This window comes from Rhinopithecus roxellana, chromosome 8 (genome assembly GCF_007565055.1).
Source record: "Rhinopithecus roxellana isolate Shanxi Qingling chromosome 8, ASM756505v1, whole genome shotgun sequence".
NCBI classification, from domain to species: domain Eukaryota; kingdom Metazoa; phylum Chordata; class Mammalia; order Primates; family Cercopithecidae; genus Rhinopithecus; species Rhinopithecus roxellana.
In genome coordinates this window covers 33,678,274-33,696,683 of record NC_044556.1, presented here as the reverse complement: position 1 = coordinate 33,696,683, position 18,410 = coordinate 33,678,274, and positions in this window count along the sequence as shown.

Genomic DNA, 18,410 nt, shown 5'->3' with positions numbered 1-18,410 from the left:
GGCTCAAGCCTGTAATCCCAGCACTTTGGGAGGCCGAGACGGGCGGATCACGAGGTCAGGAGATCGAGACCATCCTGGCTAACACGGTGAAACCCCGTCTCTACTAAAAATACAAAAAACTAGCCGGGCGAGGTGGCGGGCGCCTGTAGTCCCAGCTACTCCGGAGGCTGAGGCAGGAGAATGGCGTAAACCCAGGAGGCGGAGCTTGCAGTGAGCTGAGATCCGGCCACTACACTCCAGACCGGGCGACAGAGCAAGACTCCGTCTCAAAAAAAAAAAAATATATATATATATATATATTTAAATCTCTTTTTAAAATTTCTCTGATAAGTTTCTGAATTGCTTTTCTGCATTATCTTAGAGATCACTGAGTTCCCTTAAAACTGCTATTTTGGGCATTACCCCAAGATGGCCGAATAGGAACAGCTCTAGTCTCCAACTCCCAGCACGAGTGACACAGAAGACCAGTGATTTCTGCATTTTCAACTGAGGTACTGGGGTCATCTCACTGGGGAGTGCCGGACAATTGGTGCTGGTCAGCTGCTGCAGCCTGACCAGCGAGAGCTGAAGCAGGGCGAGGCATTGCCTCACCTGGGAAGCGCAAGGGGGAAGGGAATCCCTTTTCCTAGCCAGGGGAACTGAGACACACAACACCTGGAAAATCGGGTAATTCCCACCCCAATACTGTGCTTTAAGCAAACGGGCACACCAGGAGATTATACCCACACCTGGCTGGGAGGGTCCCACGGCCACAGAGCCTCCCTCATTGCTAGCACAGCAGTCTGCGATCTAACTGAAACAGCAGCAGCGAGGCTGGGGGAGGGGCGCCCGCCATTGCTGAGGCTTAAGTAGGTAAACAAAGCCGCTGGGAAGCTCGAACTGGGTGGAGCTCACAGCAGCTCAAGGAAACCTGCCTGTCTGTAGACTCCACCTCTGGGGACAGGGCACAGCTAAACAACAAAAGAGGAAGCAGCAGAGGCCTGTGCAGATGCAAACGACTCTGTCTGAGAGCTTTGAAGAGAGCAGTGGATCTCCCAACACGGAGGTTGAGATCTGAGAACGGACAGACTGCCTGCTCAAGTGGGTCCCTGACCCCTGAGTAGCCTAACTGGGAGACATCCCCCACTAGGGGCAGTCTGACACCCCACACCTCACAGGGTGGAGTACACCCCTGAGAGGAAGCTTCCAAAGTAAGAATCAGACAGGTACACTCGCTGTTCAGCAATATTCTATCTTCTGCAACCTCTGCTGCTGATACCCAGGCAAACAGGGTCTGGAGTGGACCTCAAGCAATCTCCAACAGACCTACAGCTGAGGGTCCTGACTATTAGAAGGAAAACTATCAAACAGGAAGAACACCTATACCAAAACCCCATCAGTACGTCACCATCATCAAAGACCAGAGGCAGATAAAACCACGAAGATGGGGAAGAAGCAGGGCAGAAAAGCTGGAAATTCAACAAATAAGAGCGCATCTCCCCCTGCAAAGGAGCGCAGCTCATCGCCAGCAATGGATCAAAGCTGGTCAGAGAATGACTTTGATGAAATGAGAGAAGAAGCCTTCAGTCCATCAAACTTCTCAGAGCTAAAGGAGGAATTACGTACCCAGCGCAAAGAAACTAAAAATCTTGAAGAAAGAGTGGAAGAATTGATAGCTAGAATAATTAATGCAGAGAAGGTCATAAATGAAATGACAGAGATGAAAACCATGACACGAGAAATACGTGACAAATCCACAAACTTCAGTAACCGACTCGATCAACTGGAAGAAAGAGTATCAGCGATTGAGGATCAAATGAATGAAATGAAGCGAGAAGAGAAACCAAAAGAAAAAAGAAGAAAAAGAAATGAACAAAGCCTGCAAGAAGTATGGGATTATGTAAAAAGACCAAATCTACGTCTGATTGGGGTACCTGAAAGTGAGGGGGAAAATGGAACCAAGTTGGAAAACACTCTTCAGGATATCATCCAGGAGAACTTCCCCAATCTAGTAGGGCAGGCCAACATTCAAATTCAGGAAATACAGAGAACACCACAAAGATACTCCTCGAGAAGAGCAACTCCAAGACACATAATTGCCAGATTCACCAAAGTTGAAATGAAGGAAAAAATCTTAAGGGCAGCCAGAGAGAAAGGTCGGGTTACCCACAAAGGGAAGCCCATCAGACTAACAGCAGACCTCTCGGCAGAAACTCTACAAGCCAGGAGAGAGTGGGGGCCAATATTCAACGTTCTTAAAGAAAAGAATTTTAAACTCAGAATTTCATATCCAGCCAAACTAAGTTTCATAAGTGAAGGAGAAATAAAATCCTTTACAGATAAGCAAATGCTTAGAGATTTTGTCACCACCAGGCCTGCCTTACAAGAGACCCTGAAGGAAGCCTTAAACATGGAAAGGAACAACCAGTACCAGCCATTGCAAAAACATGCCAAAATGTAAAGACCATCGAGGCTAGGAAGAAACTGCATCAACTAACGAGCAAAATAACCAGTTAATATCATAATGGCAGGATCAAGTTCACACATAACCATATTAACCTTAAATGTTAATGGACTAAATGCTCCAATTAAAAGACACAGACTGGCAAACTGGATAAAGAGTCAAGACCCATCAGTCTGCTGTATTTAGGAGACCCATCTCACATGCAGAGACATACATAGGCTCAAAATAAAGGGATGGAGGAAGATCTACCAAGCAAATGGAGAACAAAAAAAAGCAGGGGTTGCAATCCTAGTCTCTGACAAAATAGACTTTAAACCATCAAAGATCAAAAGAGACAAAGAAGGCCATTACATAATGGTAAAGGGATCAATTCAACAGGAAGAGCTAACTATCCTAAATATATATGCACCCAATACAGGAGCACCCAAATTCATAAAGCAAGTCCTTAGAGACTTACAAAGAGACTTAGACTCCCATACAATAATAATGGGAGACTTCAGCACTCCACTGTCAACATTAGACAGATCAACGAGACAGAAAGTTCACAAGGATATCCAGGAATTGAACTCATCTCTGCACCAAGTGGACCTAATAGACATCTACAGAACTCTCCACCCCAAATCAACAGAATATACATTCTTCTCAGCACCACATTGCACTTATTCCAAAATTGACCACATAATTGGAAGTAAAGCACTCCTTAGCAAATGTAAAAGGACAGAAATTATAACAAACTGTCTCTCAGACCACAGTGCAATCAAACTAGAACTCAGGACTAAGAAACTCAATCAAAACCGCTCAACTACATGGAAACTGAACAACCTGCTCCTGAATGACTACTGGGTACATAATGAAATGAAGGCAGAAATAAAGATGTTCTTTGAAACCAATGAGAACAAAGATACAACATACCAGAGTCTCTGGGACACATTTAAAGCAGTGTGTAGAGGGAAATTTATAGCACTAAATGCCCACAAGAGAAAGCTGGAAAGATCTAAAATTGACACTCTAACATCACAATTAAAAGAACTGGAGAAGCAAGAGCAAACACATTCAAAAGCTAGCAGAAGGCAAGAAATAACTAAGATCAGAGCAGAACTGAAGGAGATAGAGACACAAAAAACCCTCCAAAAAATCAATGAATCCAGGAGTTGGTTTTTTGAAAAGATCAACAAAATTGACCACTAGCAAGACTAATAAAGAAGAAAAGAGAGAAGAATCAAATAAATACAATAAAAAATGATAAAGGGGATATCACCACGGACCCCACAGAAATACAAACTACCATCAGAGAATACTATAAACACCTCTATGCAAATCAACTAGAAAATCTAGAAGAAATGGATAATTTCCTGGACACTTACACACTTCCAAGACTAAACCAGGAAGAAGTTGAATCCCTGAATAGACCAATAGCAGGCTCTGAAATTGAGGCAATAATTAATAGCCTACCAACCAAAAAAAGTCCAGGACCAGACGGATTCACAGCTGAATTCTACCAGAGGTACAAGGAGGAGCTGGTACCATTCCTTCTGAAACTATTCCAATCAATTGAAAAAGAGGGAATCCTCCGTAACTCATTTTATGAGGCCAACATCATCCTGATACCAAAGCCTGGCAGAGACACAACAAAAAAAAGAAAATTTTAGACCAATATCCCTGATGAACATCAATGCAAAAATCCTCAAGAAAATACTGGCAAACCGGATTCAGCAGCACATCAAAAAGCTTATCCACCATGATCAAGTGGGCTTCATCCCTGGGATGCAAGGCTGGTTCAACATTCGCAAATCAATAAACGTAATCCAGCATGTAAACAGAAGCAAAGACAAGAACCACATGATTATCTCAATAGATGCAGAAAAGGCTTTTGACAAAATTCAACAGCCCTTCATGCTAAAAACGCTCAATAAATTCGGTATTGATGGAACGTACCTCAAAATAATAAGAGCTATTTATGACAAACCCACAGCCAATATCATACTGAATGGGCAAAAACTGGAAAAATTCCCTTTGAAAACTGGTACAAGACAGGGATGCCCTCTCTCACCACTCCTATTCAGCATAGTGTTGGAAGTTCTGGCTAGGGCAATCAGGCAAGAGAAAGAAATCAAGGGTATCCAGTTAGGAAAAGAAGAAGTCAAATTGTCCCTGTTTGCAGATGACATGATTGTATATTTAGAAAACCCCATCATCTCAGCCCAAAATCTCCTTAAGCTGATAAGCAACTTCAGCAAAGTCTCAGGATACAAAATTAATGTGCAAAAATCACAAGCATTCTTATATACCAGTAACAGACAAACAGAGAGCCAAATCATGAATGAACTTCCATTCACAATTGCTTCAAAGCGAATAAAATACCTAGGAATCCAACTTACAAGGGATGTCAAGGACCTCTTCAAGGAGAACTACAAACCACTGCTCAGTGAAATAAAAGAGGACACTAACAAATGGAAGAACATACCATGCTCATGGATAGGAAGAATCAATATCGTGAAAATGGCCATACTGCCCAAGGTTATTTATAGATTCAATGCCATCCCCATCAAGCTACCAATGAGTTTCTTCACAGAATGGGACAAAACTACTTTAAAGTTCATATGGAACCAAAAAAGAGCCCACATTGCCAAGACAATCCTAAGTCAAAAGAACAAAGCTGGAGGCATCACGCTACCTGACTTCAAACTATACTACAAGGCTACAGTAACCAAAACAGCATGGTACTGGTACCAAAACAGAGATATAGACCAATGGAACAGAACAGAGCCCTCAGAAATAATACCACACATCTACAGCCATCTGATCTTTGACAAACCTGAGAGAAACAAGAAATGGGGAAAGGATTCCCTATTTAATAAATGGTGCTGGGAAAATTGGCTAGCCATAAGTAGAAAGCTGAAACTGGATCCTTTCCTCACTCCTTATATGAAGATTAATTCAAGATGGATTAGAGACTTAAATGTTAGACCTAATACCATAAAAACCCTAGAAGAAAACCTAGGTAATACCATTCAGGACATAGGCATGGGCAAGGACTTCATGTCTAAAACACCAAAAGCAACGGCAGCAAAAGCAAAAATTGACAAATGGGATCTAATTAAACTAAAGAGCTTCTGCACAGCAAAAGAAACTACCATCAGAGTGAACAGACAACCTACAGAATGGGAGAAAATTTTTGCAATCTACTCATCTGACAAAGGGCTAATATCCAGAATCTACAAAGAACTCAAACAAATTTACAAGAAAAAAACAACCCCATCAAAAAGCGGGCAAAGGATATGAACAGACATTTCTCAAAAGAAGACATTCATACAGCAACAGACACATGAAAAAATGCTCATCATCACTGGCCATCAGAGAGATGCAAATCAAAACCACAATGAGATACCATCTCACACCAGTTAGAATGGCAATCATTAAAAAGTCAGGAAACAACAGGTGCTGGAGAGGATGTGGAGAAATAGGAACACTTTTACACTGTTGGTGGGATTGTAAACTAGTTCAACCATTATGGAAAACAGTATGGCGATTCCTCAAGGATCTAGAACTAGATGTACCATATGACCCAGCCATCCCACTACTGTGTATATACCCAAAGGATTATAAATCATGCTGCTATAAAGACACATGCACATGTATGTTTATTGCGGCACTATTCACAATAGCAAAGACTTGGAATCAACCCAAATGTCCATCTGTGACAGACTGGATTAAGAAAATGTGGCACATATACACCATGGAATATTATAAAGCCATAAAAAAGGATGAGTTTGTGTCCTTTGCAGGGACATGGATGCAGCTGGAAACCATCATTCTTAGCTAACTATCACAAGAACAGAAAACCAAACACCGCATGTTCTCACTCATAGGTGGGAACTGAACAATGACATCACTTGGACTCGGGAAGGGGAACATCACACATCGGGGCCTATCATGGGGAGGGGGGAGGGGGGAGGGATTGCATTGGGAGTTATACCTGATATAAATGACGAATTGATGGGTGCTGACGAGTTGATGGGTGCAGCACACCAACATGGCACAAGTATACATATGTAACAAACCTGCACGTTATGCACATGTACCCTAGAACTTAAAGTATAAAAAAAAAAAAAAAAAAACTGCTATTTTGATTTTCTGGTCAGAGAACTCACATATCCTGTCTCAGTAGGGTCAGTTACTGTTTCCTTGCCTTGTCCATTTGGGGAGGTGATGGTTCCCTGTCTGCTTCTGTTTCTGGTGAATGTACATCCATGTCTTGGCATTGAAGTATTATTTATTCCAGCCTTCTCTGTCTTGCTTGTTTTGGTTTTTATTGGAGATACTTACTTCGAGATTCTTTACTGGTGGTCACTGCCTCCTTTTGAGCCCTAAGCCCAGATTTGCCTCAGCTCTAGTAAATGATTGGAGCCCTGCCCTTCCTAAACTGTCGCCGCTTTGGACTTCTCTCTGAGATTTTGGTTTTACATGTTCTTTCTTTCTTGGTATATCTTTGATATAGTCAAACATATATATTTTAGTTATTTAGTCCAGCCTTTTCTACCTGTTCTCAGTTGGAGAATTAGTCTGAAGCAAACCAGTTTACCGATGCAAGAATGGATTACCGTATTTTCAAGGCACTTTGTGAAATATGCTTTATGTCACTAATAATGTAAACATTGTTTTCAAAAACACTGTGATCACTTATAAATATTAATATTACCTAAAGTATTAATGAAAGTAAAAATCATCAAATCTATACCAATACAGTCATGTACCACATAAAGACATTTTGGTCAATGATGGACTGTATATACAATGAGAATGACAGACCAGGCCTTTCAACTCAGAATTGTCTACTTCTGGTTGTGAGGTTCTGAACATCAGCAAGAGGGCTGATTGCAGATACCTGACATTTATTTCTCACACTCCCCAGAAGAAGAAGGTACCAAGACAATGAATAAACAGCTAAGATTTGACCAGAGTATCAGAGAGTGCTATAGTACAGTGGGGGAGTAAAGATGTGTCTGTGGTCATGGGATATCCAGGAGGGCAGCATGGAGGCACCCTGCCTCTGCAGCCTCTCCTTCCTCACCTGAATCAAATCTGCTGGGAGTCAGGAGGCACTTCCCATTGTGGGGAAAAGGTAAGCAGATTCCCACCAATCACCACAAACACCTGCAGTCCTTACAACAGGAGAATACCACAGTCCTCATGAGCCCTGAGCCCAGTTTGGAGATGTGCTGGGAATACACACAGCTGATTTGCCCCAGATTAGGAGCACAAGGGTATACACCTCACCCCTCTATGAGCCAAGCTGCTGCAGCATGGAACCATCTTGAGACCAGAGTTACTTTTGGAGTGCTTCCTCCTCTGGGGGCCAATAGCCACTGCACCTCTCCAGCACTGCAGTTCCGTCTTTATTCCACAAGCCTCCACTGGTTGTTGAATGTTGCAAGCCCAGCAGTGTGGAGCCTGAGCTAGGATAGGCTGTGATGCTGGTCCTGCGCAGCAGGGAAACCAATTCCCACTGCTTTCACCTCCAGCCCGGGGAAGAGCCTGAAAGTTCCATCTAGGGTGAATCTGCCTTCATGCAAGCCAAACTGCTGGGCACCCTTCCTCAAACAGGAGAGACTCAACCCTCTGAGCAGCTGACATGCCCCCAGGCCAGTGGAGTGGCTATGGGCCTGCATCCAGGGCCTGAAACATAGCCCTGAGATGGCCTACTCACTGCAGACAAGCCCTTGACGTGTTCAGTGCCCCTGTGCCCACAGTTAGAGCCTGAGAAACAGCTCCAAAGGTGATACCTGGTAGAAATGCCTCTGGGCTGGTGGAGCAACATGTATCTATGCCCCAGGACTGAGAAACAAATTCACATGCCGCCCCTGGAGGGCAAGCCCTCAGGCTAGCTGAGCAGCTGTTTACTCATGTTCTGGGCCTCGAAACTGTCCTGTGGGTCACCTCCTGCAGAAACATCCCTAGATCAGCCAAGCAGCTGTGCACCATTGTTTCAGGCCCAAGAAGCAGTCCCACAGGCCACCCCTCCAGTCCAGCTGAGCAGCCCTGTGTCTGTGTCTCAGAAAAGCCCTGTGCATACCTCCAGACCACCCAAGCAAACCCTGAACCTACATGCCAGACCTGAGAAGCAACACCACAGATCACCTCAAGCAAAGACACTCCTAGGCCAGTTGAGCAGTCCTGTGCCTGTGTCTTGGGCCTCTGAAACATCCCTGTGGTCTACTGTCTGCAGAAATGCCCCCAGTTCAGCCAAGCAGCTGTGGGTCTGTGTCCCAAGCCGGAGAAATAGCTTTATAGGCCACCCACTGCAGACTCATAACTAGGCCAGCCAAGAAGCCATATGACCACAATCCAGGCCTGAGAAACAGCCTGATGGGCTACCTATGACAAACATGACCTTCGGGCAACTAAGCAGTTATATAGCTGATTCCCAGACCTGAGAAACTGCTGTAGGTTGTCCCCAGAAGACACATCCTCAGTCCAACCAAGCAGCTGAACAACTGCACAACAGCCCCACAGATTGCCCCGGCAGGCACACCTCCAAGTAACCACATGCCCATTCTACTAGTCAGAATAACAGCCATGTGGCTCCAATGCTAGTGAGCCAGACTCCAAGTTGGCCAACCCACCCTATGCACACACATGGCCATGACCTGGAAAACAGCTCAGTGAGCCCACTCTGACAAAACCAAATCATCATTGCCACCAATTCACTTTGCCTAAGCCGCTGAGAAGCTCTCAAATGCCACCATTGTGGTTTATAGCTGGTCACTATGTGGAAAATATACTACTACTCCACCTAGAACAAGGCCAATGCACCCTCCCTGAATTGACATCACAAGACCCGTTCATATAAATAAGTCTATCTCTATGAAACCTACTGCATAACGTTTGAAGAGAAGACTTTACTATCACATATGTAGAAATCAACGTAGGGACACATCAACATGACAAAGCAAGAAAACTTGTCATCTCCAACACCAAAAAGAAATTCTCTAGTAACAGACCCCAATCACAAGGAAATATATGGAATGGCCTCCCAAAAAAAGAATTTAAAATAATAGTATTAAGGAATCCTAGTGAGATACAAAGAATGCAGATGGACAATTCAATGAAATAAGGAAAACGATTTATGATTTGAATAAGAAATTTAACAAAGTGATAGATATCATAAAAAAAAAACCCAAACAAATCCTAGAGCTGAATAATTCAATGAATGAAATAAATATACAATTAAGAGATTCAACAACAGACTAGACTAAGCAGAAGAAACAATTTCTGAACTTAAAAGACATGTCCTTTGAAATAACACAGGCAGATTAAAAAAAGAAGAAAAAGAATTAGAAAGAATGAAGAAAGATTACAGGATTTACATGCATCATTAAGTCCATACTATGGGCATTGCAGAAGAAGTGAGGAGAAAATATGAGGGAAACATATTTAAATGAAATAATATCAAAAAATTTCCCGAGTCTTGGGAGAAATACAGACATCCGGGTTCAGGAGGCTCAAAGAATGCTAAATTGATTCCACCCAAACACGTCCTGAGGCACATTATATTCAAATTGTCAAAAGTAAAAGACAAAGAAAGAATTTTGAAAGCAGCAGGAGAAAAGTGTCAAGTCACATACAAAGGAATGTCTATTCAACTATTAGATTAGTAGCAGATTTCTCAGCAGAAACCTTAAAGGGCAGAGAGAATGGGCTGATATTTTCAAAGTGCTTTGAGTTTTCAAAGTGAATAGAAAAAGCTGCCAGTCAAGAATATTATTCCCAGTAAAGATATTTTTCAGAAGTGATGGGGAGGAGAACAGGCCAGTTCATCTCCCATGGGTCCCCACCACTGCTCATCACCAGACAAGGAACCCCTGGCTTGGGCCCGCAGCACAGACCCTCCATCCTGGGCTGATTGCACTGAGTCATTGCCGACCTACATCTCTCTGGGGTGGAGCCCCCAGGAGACAAGCAAGTAACCCTTGGCCACAACTACTACTAAGATCTCTTCCTCTGCTACCTCCATGGTGGGGAAGAAACAAGCACTGAGATCACCTCAGAGCTGCAGTGGGCCGCTCAGGCATGCCAAGTCACAATCTACAGCCAGCACTGAAGTGGGAGAGGAACTCTGCAATTTCAGAGCATTGAGAAAGAAAATGCTGTAACTGTGCAGAAACATAGGGAGCCGCACAACTGAGCAAGAGTCTACCGACTGACCAAGAAGCCTAAGTGCCACCTGCTGGATCACACCCCAAAGCTTCAACACCAAAAATACTTCACTAACAAACCTCCCTCTGAAACCAGAAACAAGAAGTCAGCTTCAAATAAAGGCCCTGCACAAAGTCTCAGCCTGGTGAAAATCCAGGAAAGAAGTCTAGTGATTGTACTCAATCTACACTACAGTTATATGTACAGTTACATATATATATGGGATTATGTAAAGAGGCCAGATTTATGAATCATTGGCATCCCAGAAAGGGAGGGGAAAAAAGTAAACAACTTGGAAAACATATTTCAAGATATCATCCATGAAAGGTTCCCCAACCTTGCTAGAGAGGCCAACAGTCAAATTCAGGAAATACAGAGAACTCCTGCAAGATTTTACACAAGAAGATCATCCCCAAGACACGCAATCATCAGATTTTCCAAGGTCCAAATGAAAGAAAGAATGTTAAAAGCAGCTAGAGAGAAAGGCATGGTCACCTACAAAGGGAACCCTGTGAGGCTAACAGAGGACCTCTCCACAGAAACCCTGCAAGCCAGAAAAGATTGGAGGCCCATATTCAACACTTTCAAAGAAAAATAATCTTTAACCCAGAATTTCATATGCAGCCAACCTAAGCTTCCTAAGTGAAGGAGAAATAAGATCCTTTTTAGATCAGTAAATGTTGAAGGAATTCACTACCAGGCCTGCCTTATGAGAGATCCTGAGAGGAGCACTAAATATAGAAAAGAAAGACCACTACTAGCTAACACAAAAACACACTTAAGCACACAGACCAGTGTAATTGTAAAGCAACTAAACAAACAAGCCAACCTAATAACCAGCTAACAGCACAATGATAGGATCAAATCCACACATATTAATACTAACCTTGAATGTAAATGGGCTTAATGCCCCACTTAAAAGGCACAGAGTGGCAAGTTGGATAAAAAAGCAAAGCCTAATGGTGTGCTTTCTTCAAGAGACCTGTCTTATAAGTAATGACACTCATAGGCTGAAAATAAAGGGATGTAGGAAAATCCATCAAGTAAATGGAAAACAGAAAAAAGGAGGAGTTGCCTCCTAATTTCCAGCAAAACAGATTTCAAGCTAACAAAGATTAAAAAAAAAGACAAAGAAGGGCATTACATAATGGTAAAGGGTTCAATTCAACAAGAAGGCCTAACTTTCCTAGATATATAGGCACCCAACACAGAAGCACATAGATTCACAAAGTAAGTTCTTAGCGACCTACAAAAAGACATAGACTCCCACACAATAATATTGACAGATTTCAACACTCCCCTGACAGTATTAGACAGATCACTGAGGCAGAAAATTAACAAAGATATTCAGGACCTAAACTCAACATTGGACCTAATGGATCTGATAGTCCTTTACAGAACTCTCTATCTAAAAACAACAGAATATACATGCTTTTCATTGCCACCTGGCACATACTCTAAAATCGACCACATAATGGACATAAAACAATCCTCAACAAATGTAAAAGAACCAAAATCATACCAAACACACTCTTAAACCACAGCACAATAAAAATAGAATTCCAGACAATGAATACTGCTAGCTACCATATGATCTAGCAGTATATCAGAGGGATACCTGCATTTGTGTGTTTATTGCAGCAGTATTCACAAAGATATTAAATAAACAGATGAATGGATAGCAAAAATGTAGTATATAAACCCAATGAAATACTATTTGGTTATAAAAAAAAGTGAAATCATGTCACTTGTAGCAACATGGATGGAACCTGAGGTCATTATGTTAAGTGAAATAACCCAGACACAGAAAGACAATGTCACTTATATGTAGGAACTAAAAAAGTTGATCTCATAATGGTAGAGAATAGAGAATAGAATGATAGATACTAGAGGCTGGAAAGGGTGAGTGGGCGGTGGGGGATGAAGAGAGATAAGTTAACAGGTACAAACACACACTTAGATAAAAGGTATAAGTTCTGTCATTCAACAGCAGAGTGACTGTGGTTATTGATAGCAAATTGTGTGTTTCAAAGTAACTGGAAGAGAGGACTTGAATTGTTCCTAATACATAGAAGTGATAAATACTCAAAGTGTTGGGCACCTCAAGTACCCTGACTTGGTCATTACACATTGTACACGTGTAACAATATCACATGTACCCCATAAACAGGTAAAATATAATGCATCAGTAAAAAATATAGCGTATTTATACTCTCTTCTTTTTTTCATTTCAATGGCTTGTAATTTGTCTAGGTATTATTCCTATTTCAACCAAAGCTATTTACCTTTGTCTGCTATGAGAAATTGGTAAATGTGGAGTGTTATTAATTCTCCTAATACTGGTTTTTGTTCTGGTGTCCACTTATAACTCTATTCTTTTATTTTCCTAAACTGCTTGTATGAAAGGACTTTTGATCTTCTCTTAATTTTAGACTAATTCATTATACAACCTATGGTGCAAGGATCTGACTACTTCACTGTCTCTAAAGTAGTTACATCTAAACATTTATATACTGATATCCATATTATTTTGTTATAAATTATTTTTTCTCCTTTACTTTGTAGTTAAGACATTATACCAAGTTGTTTGTGAAATTATATGTAGTAGGTTATGTTATCCATGAATTAATGCTAATTATAGGATAATAAATAGAGTGTTATAAAATAATGTACCACTCAAAGCAGGATTGAGAATCCCTGTCCAAGAGAATAGAGATCTCTATTCTGGAGAAGAGAGAAAGAGAGGAGGAAAATATGCTTTCTATATACTATCTTCCAAACTTTCTTAAAACCTCCATCTACCATCTGGTGGTAGAGGAATGAACAAAGGCTTTGAAATTTTTCAGCACTGGCTTTCAATAAGTATTAGTCTGTCATTGACTAGCTATGTGACCTTGTGGAAGTTACTTAAACTTCCTAAGCCTTGGTTTATCGCTAAAACGGCATGAATCATTTCTGTCCTCCTAAGGATGCCATAAGAATTTCAGAGCTAACACAAGGACAAATCTTATACAGTGAGGGACTAACCTATATTTGGTATTTAGCAAATATTAAGGCATTTCCTCTTTACCACCTCCATGCCCAGGGCTGCAGCTAGCTCCAAGGGTATCTTTGTGCAAATGAAAAAAACAGTGCAGGTTTATTAAGACGGGAGCTGGCCCTTGCTGAAGCACGTAATTTGGTGAGTGGAACACTCTTTCTGCCTCCATCCAGAATCAGAGACCTTGTGTAATCAGAGACCTTGTGAATATTCTCCTTCTTTCCAGTTAGACTCCAATGCTGAAAAGATGACTTTTCATACATCTACTAGAGTCCAAGAACATGATAACCATTACCAAAGTTCCAGATGTATGGCTGTCTGATCCATGATATGGTTTTGGTTCCTCTCAAGTTCCCAGGTAGAGAAGATAGCATGGACCTTCTGGATTTCTCGGTAGTTCTGGGCAAGAACAGGTCCTCAGAGGAACTTCCAGTAAGCCTGGACCTCTCATGTATTATTTCCATGAGCTGCCACTCTCACATGGGGACTTAAACCAAGAAAATGAAGAGTAACTAAGACTGGCTGCTAAGCAACAGCTCCACTCTGGAAGTCCCTCTTCAAGTCATTGTGACATTGATTTGTGCAAGGCAGCATTGTGGTTTAAAGAGAGCCAGAAAGGCCTAATTTTTGAGAATGAGGTCCATTAACTACCAGCTCTGTAATCCTCGGCAAGTTGCTTATCCTCACAAGGTCTCAATTTCCTCATCTCTGAAACCTGGGACAATACTCACTAAATAGGACATAACCTATATAAAGTACGTTGCCCAATGTTTGAAATATTCAGCTTTTTTTTTTTTTTTTTCTGTACAGCTAAACGTTTAATAAGTCAGTACTCAAGGCATCAGGAGACACCAAATATGGTCGGGACACCACACAGCAATGATTGGGATGCAAGTCATCTACAGCTCACCACCATTGGTCCTTCCTGGTAGAGAATGGAGAAGAGACTTTTAAAAATGTATGTCCTGTTTTTTTAGCATATAGTGGGAAGGCAGAGAGGTTCTCTTGTATGTGACTCTTTTCGGTTGCCTTCAAATCAAAATAATACTTATTTTCAGGTGGCATATTCTGGTCTCTTACATTGTATTCAAACAGGTTGCTGTTACTTCTTTATTGTCATTAATCTTTTCATCATCTTTTTATTCCTCTTAGCATAGTCAGGGCATAACATGTTATCTTCTATGCCTGGGGATGGGAAAATGCAGGCAGGTAACAAGAAGAGAGAATTCATCCTCCTGTAAGTGGTAGGCACCCAGGACTGACCTGCATGAAACTGCAGGAGTACCCAATCCTTTGTGTCTGCTGAGAGAAGTGTGCCATAGACCACACACCACCTGACATGAGGGGTCAGCTTGTTAATTCCTGTCTCACTTCCTTTACCTAATTCATTTATTAATTCACCAAGTATTTATTCTCTTATAATATGCCAGCCCTTGTTCTAGGCAGTGAGAATGTTGCAGTGAACAGAAATGCCTTTCCTCTGGGGGTTAATTCTAGTGAGGGAGGTGGACAATAAAAAAGGTAAATACACTAAATGAATGGTAGGTCAGGTAGTGATGAGTGTCAAGAAAGGGCAAAAGAAGCACAGCAGGGAGAGGTGGAGAAAGGGGGTTTCAAAATTAGGTTGAGTGAGTAGGAAAGACCTCACTGCGAAGGTGACTTCCTGGAAAAGCCTGAAGAAAGTGAGGGAAAGAGTCAAATGGAAATCTATGGAAAGTGTGTTCTAGCTTGTATGAAGGCCCTGAGGCAAGACATGCCTGGAATACTTGAGAAACAGCAAGAAGATGACATAGTTGGAATGGAGTGAGTGAGAATTGTTGGAGGTGAGGTCAGAGTGGTCAGGGGAGCTAGCTCATGCTCACCCTCTTTTTGCACACAGTAGGTGCACAGTAAACATGCATTTGAATGACCAATTAATACGTAAAAATAGGAAGAAAAATGGAGGAGATGCTACTTTTTTTGGCTACAGTAATTTCTATTTTCTAGAAATGGTGGCAGAATTAATCTTTGTGGGAAAATAGTGGCATTGAAAAAGGTGCTAGTTTTGAAAACCACTTTGATTTAGCCACTGGACACCATGTTGTTCAAAGACGCTCTTCCTCAAAGCCAACAGCTGATGTCATGTCTTTTTTTTCATTAACTCCAGAGCCCCACATCCCCATGTCCCCCCTTAGTGCTATTTACCTTAGTAGTGGCCTAAATAGGCAACTCCTTTCAAAAGCCATCCCCAAAATTTCTATGCTCTATTTTACTCCAGATGTCATCATTCTTCGACTAGAAATACAATGACATTACTAGTGATACCCACTTTTACTGTCTCTTGCCTTCCTCTGCTCATTGAAGACACAAGTCCCCCACTGCTATGTCTTCAATCTTCAAGGTATGTCACACAAGTGCTCAGTCAATCCATTGGCTACCATCACCATGAGTGCCATTTTCCTATATTCTTTAATCCTATTCTAGCCTCATCTCATCAATGTTGAATTTAGATCCTGTCACCACCCCCCATCCCTGCTATCACTTTCCAATGGCTTTGCAGCCCACTTACAATAAAACACAAACTTCTAACCATGTTTCAAGCCCTTGCATGATCTGACCCCTGCCTATTTCTTCCCTGTACCCACCACCTCATGGCCATACTGGGCTTCTTGTATCTAACACTCCATGTTCATTTCTACCTCAAGGACTTTGTACTTAGTCCCTCTGCCCAAAGCACACTTTTTCCAGATCCCAAATCGGACAACTCTTTTTGATTGTCAAGGCCATCTTGTATAGGACCTTCTCAGAGAAGCCTTCTGGGATTGCTCAAAATAAAGTAGTCTCCTCTTTTGGTCACTTTCTATCACTGTTTTACTTTTCTCATTTGTTCATTTGCTTATTTATCATCTAACACTTCCGCCAGCAAAATATAATCCCCATGAGAGCAGAGTATGTCTTCTTTACCACTAGGTCTTCAGAACCTAGAATATCACCTGACACGTAATAATCAATAAATGGTGTGAGTTTACGAATGAATGATGTTGCCCAGAGAGTGGTGTGCACCTCATCACTGCCACCAGTGCTGTCATCTCCCATGAGAACAATGTGGTGTGTGTCAAGGGAGGCAAGTAAAACATAGTAGATAAGACTGTGAACTCTGGGGCCAGCCCACCTGGCTACGTGTCTGGCTCTGCGAATAACTAGCTGTGTGATTTGGGGCAGATTAAAGAATTCGTCTCTACTTCAGTTTCCTGGAGTTATCCACCTCATAAAGTTGCTAGGAAAACTAAAGAAGAAAATACATGTAAAACCCTTAGAACAGTTTGACACATAGTAAGAATGCCGGAAAAAAGAAATGAGCCTTTATATTCTCATTACTTTATTGAGATTTCTTTCATTTGCATGTAAAAGAAACAAACTTTAGTCAGCTTAAGCAACAAAGAGGAATTTATTATGTAGTTATAGGGATATTTCACAAAATCCATAGGCAAAAGTGCATCTGGGCCTCAGGAAGGAACCATAATCAAGAGCTAGAAAGCCATCTATCTGGCCAGGCAAGGTGTCTCACACCTATAATCCCAGCACTTTGGGAAGCTGAGGTGGCTGGATCACTTGAGGTCAGGAGTTTGAGACCAGCCTGACTAACACGGTGAGACCCCGTCTCTACTAAAACTACAATTAGTATTTTTGTATACAGTTAGCATACAAAAATTAGCTGGGCATGTTGGCATGTGCCTGTAATCCCAGATACTTGGAAGGCTGAGGCAAGAGAATCACTTGAACCTGGGAGGCAGAGGTTGTAGTGAGCCGAGATCATGCCACTGCACTGCAGCCTGCTGACAGAGTGAGACAGAAGAAGAAGAAGAACAAGAGGAAGAGGAGGAAGAGGAGGAAGAAGAAAAGAAGAAGAAGAAGAAGAACAAGAGGAGGAGGAGGAAGAGGAAGAGGAAGGAGAAGGAGAAGGAGAAGAAGAAGACAGCCATCTATCAGTACATGTTCTCTCTCATCTCACATCCTGGCTTTTCTCTGTAGCTCAGCTCTACATCTAGGACAACTTTTCCTTCCCCAGTCCCTTGCTACAGCTCCTGAGCTTACATATTACAGACCCACCCACGTGAGGGATGACAGGCAATTCCTTGTTCCCAGCTGCAGATGCTGAGGTGTGATGATCTTATTGGCCCTCTTGAGCCTGGTTGTCTATCCCAGTCAATCAGCCAAGCCATCGGAGTGGGTATGTGTAGAAGCACAGCAGCTGGGGGCCACTACTGCGATTCCAATGGTAGGTGTTGTCTCCTGAGAAGAGGAGCCTGGCTGGCCCACGGGCTAGGGAGACACCCTACATGGAGTGTACCGCACAAATCTTCCCAAAGCTGTCAGTCCCGGAGGTGCCGGAACAGCTCTAGGTCTTCAGTAGAAGTGGAGAGAATGTCCTGGTCTTCCACTCCTTGAGCAAGCCAGGCAGCACTGCCTATGTCCCCCAGTCTCATGGAAGCACCTCAGCTCCTTCCTGAGGAAAACTGCCCGGTGACATACCTATCCTTTTCATGTCCTCATCCCAGCCATGCACCAAACATTCAGACATTTCCTCGTTATGGCTTCCAACCTTCATGCAGATGAACACAGGCAGATAGAAGACTATGGTGCTTTAGCTCCACCACTTCCTCCCACACTCTACTCCACCACTCCACCCCCATGCATAGCCCCTGCTTTCATATCTAGAAAAGGTTTCCACCTACATCACTTAAAACCAAG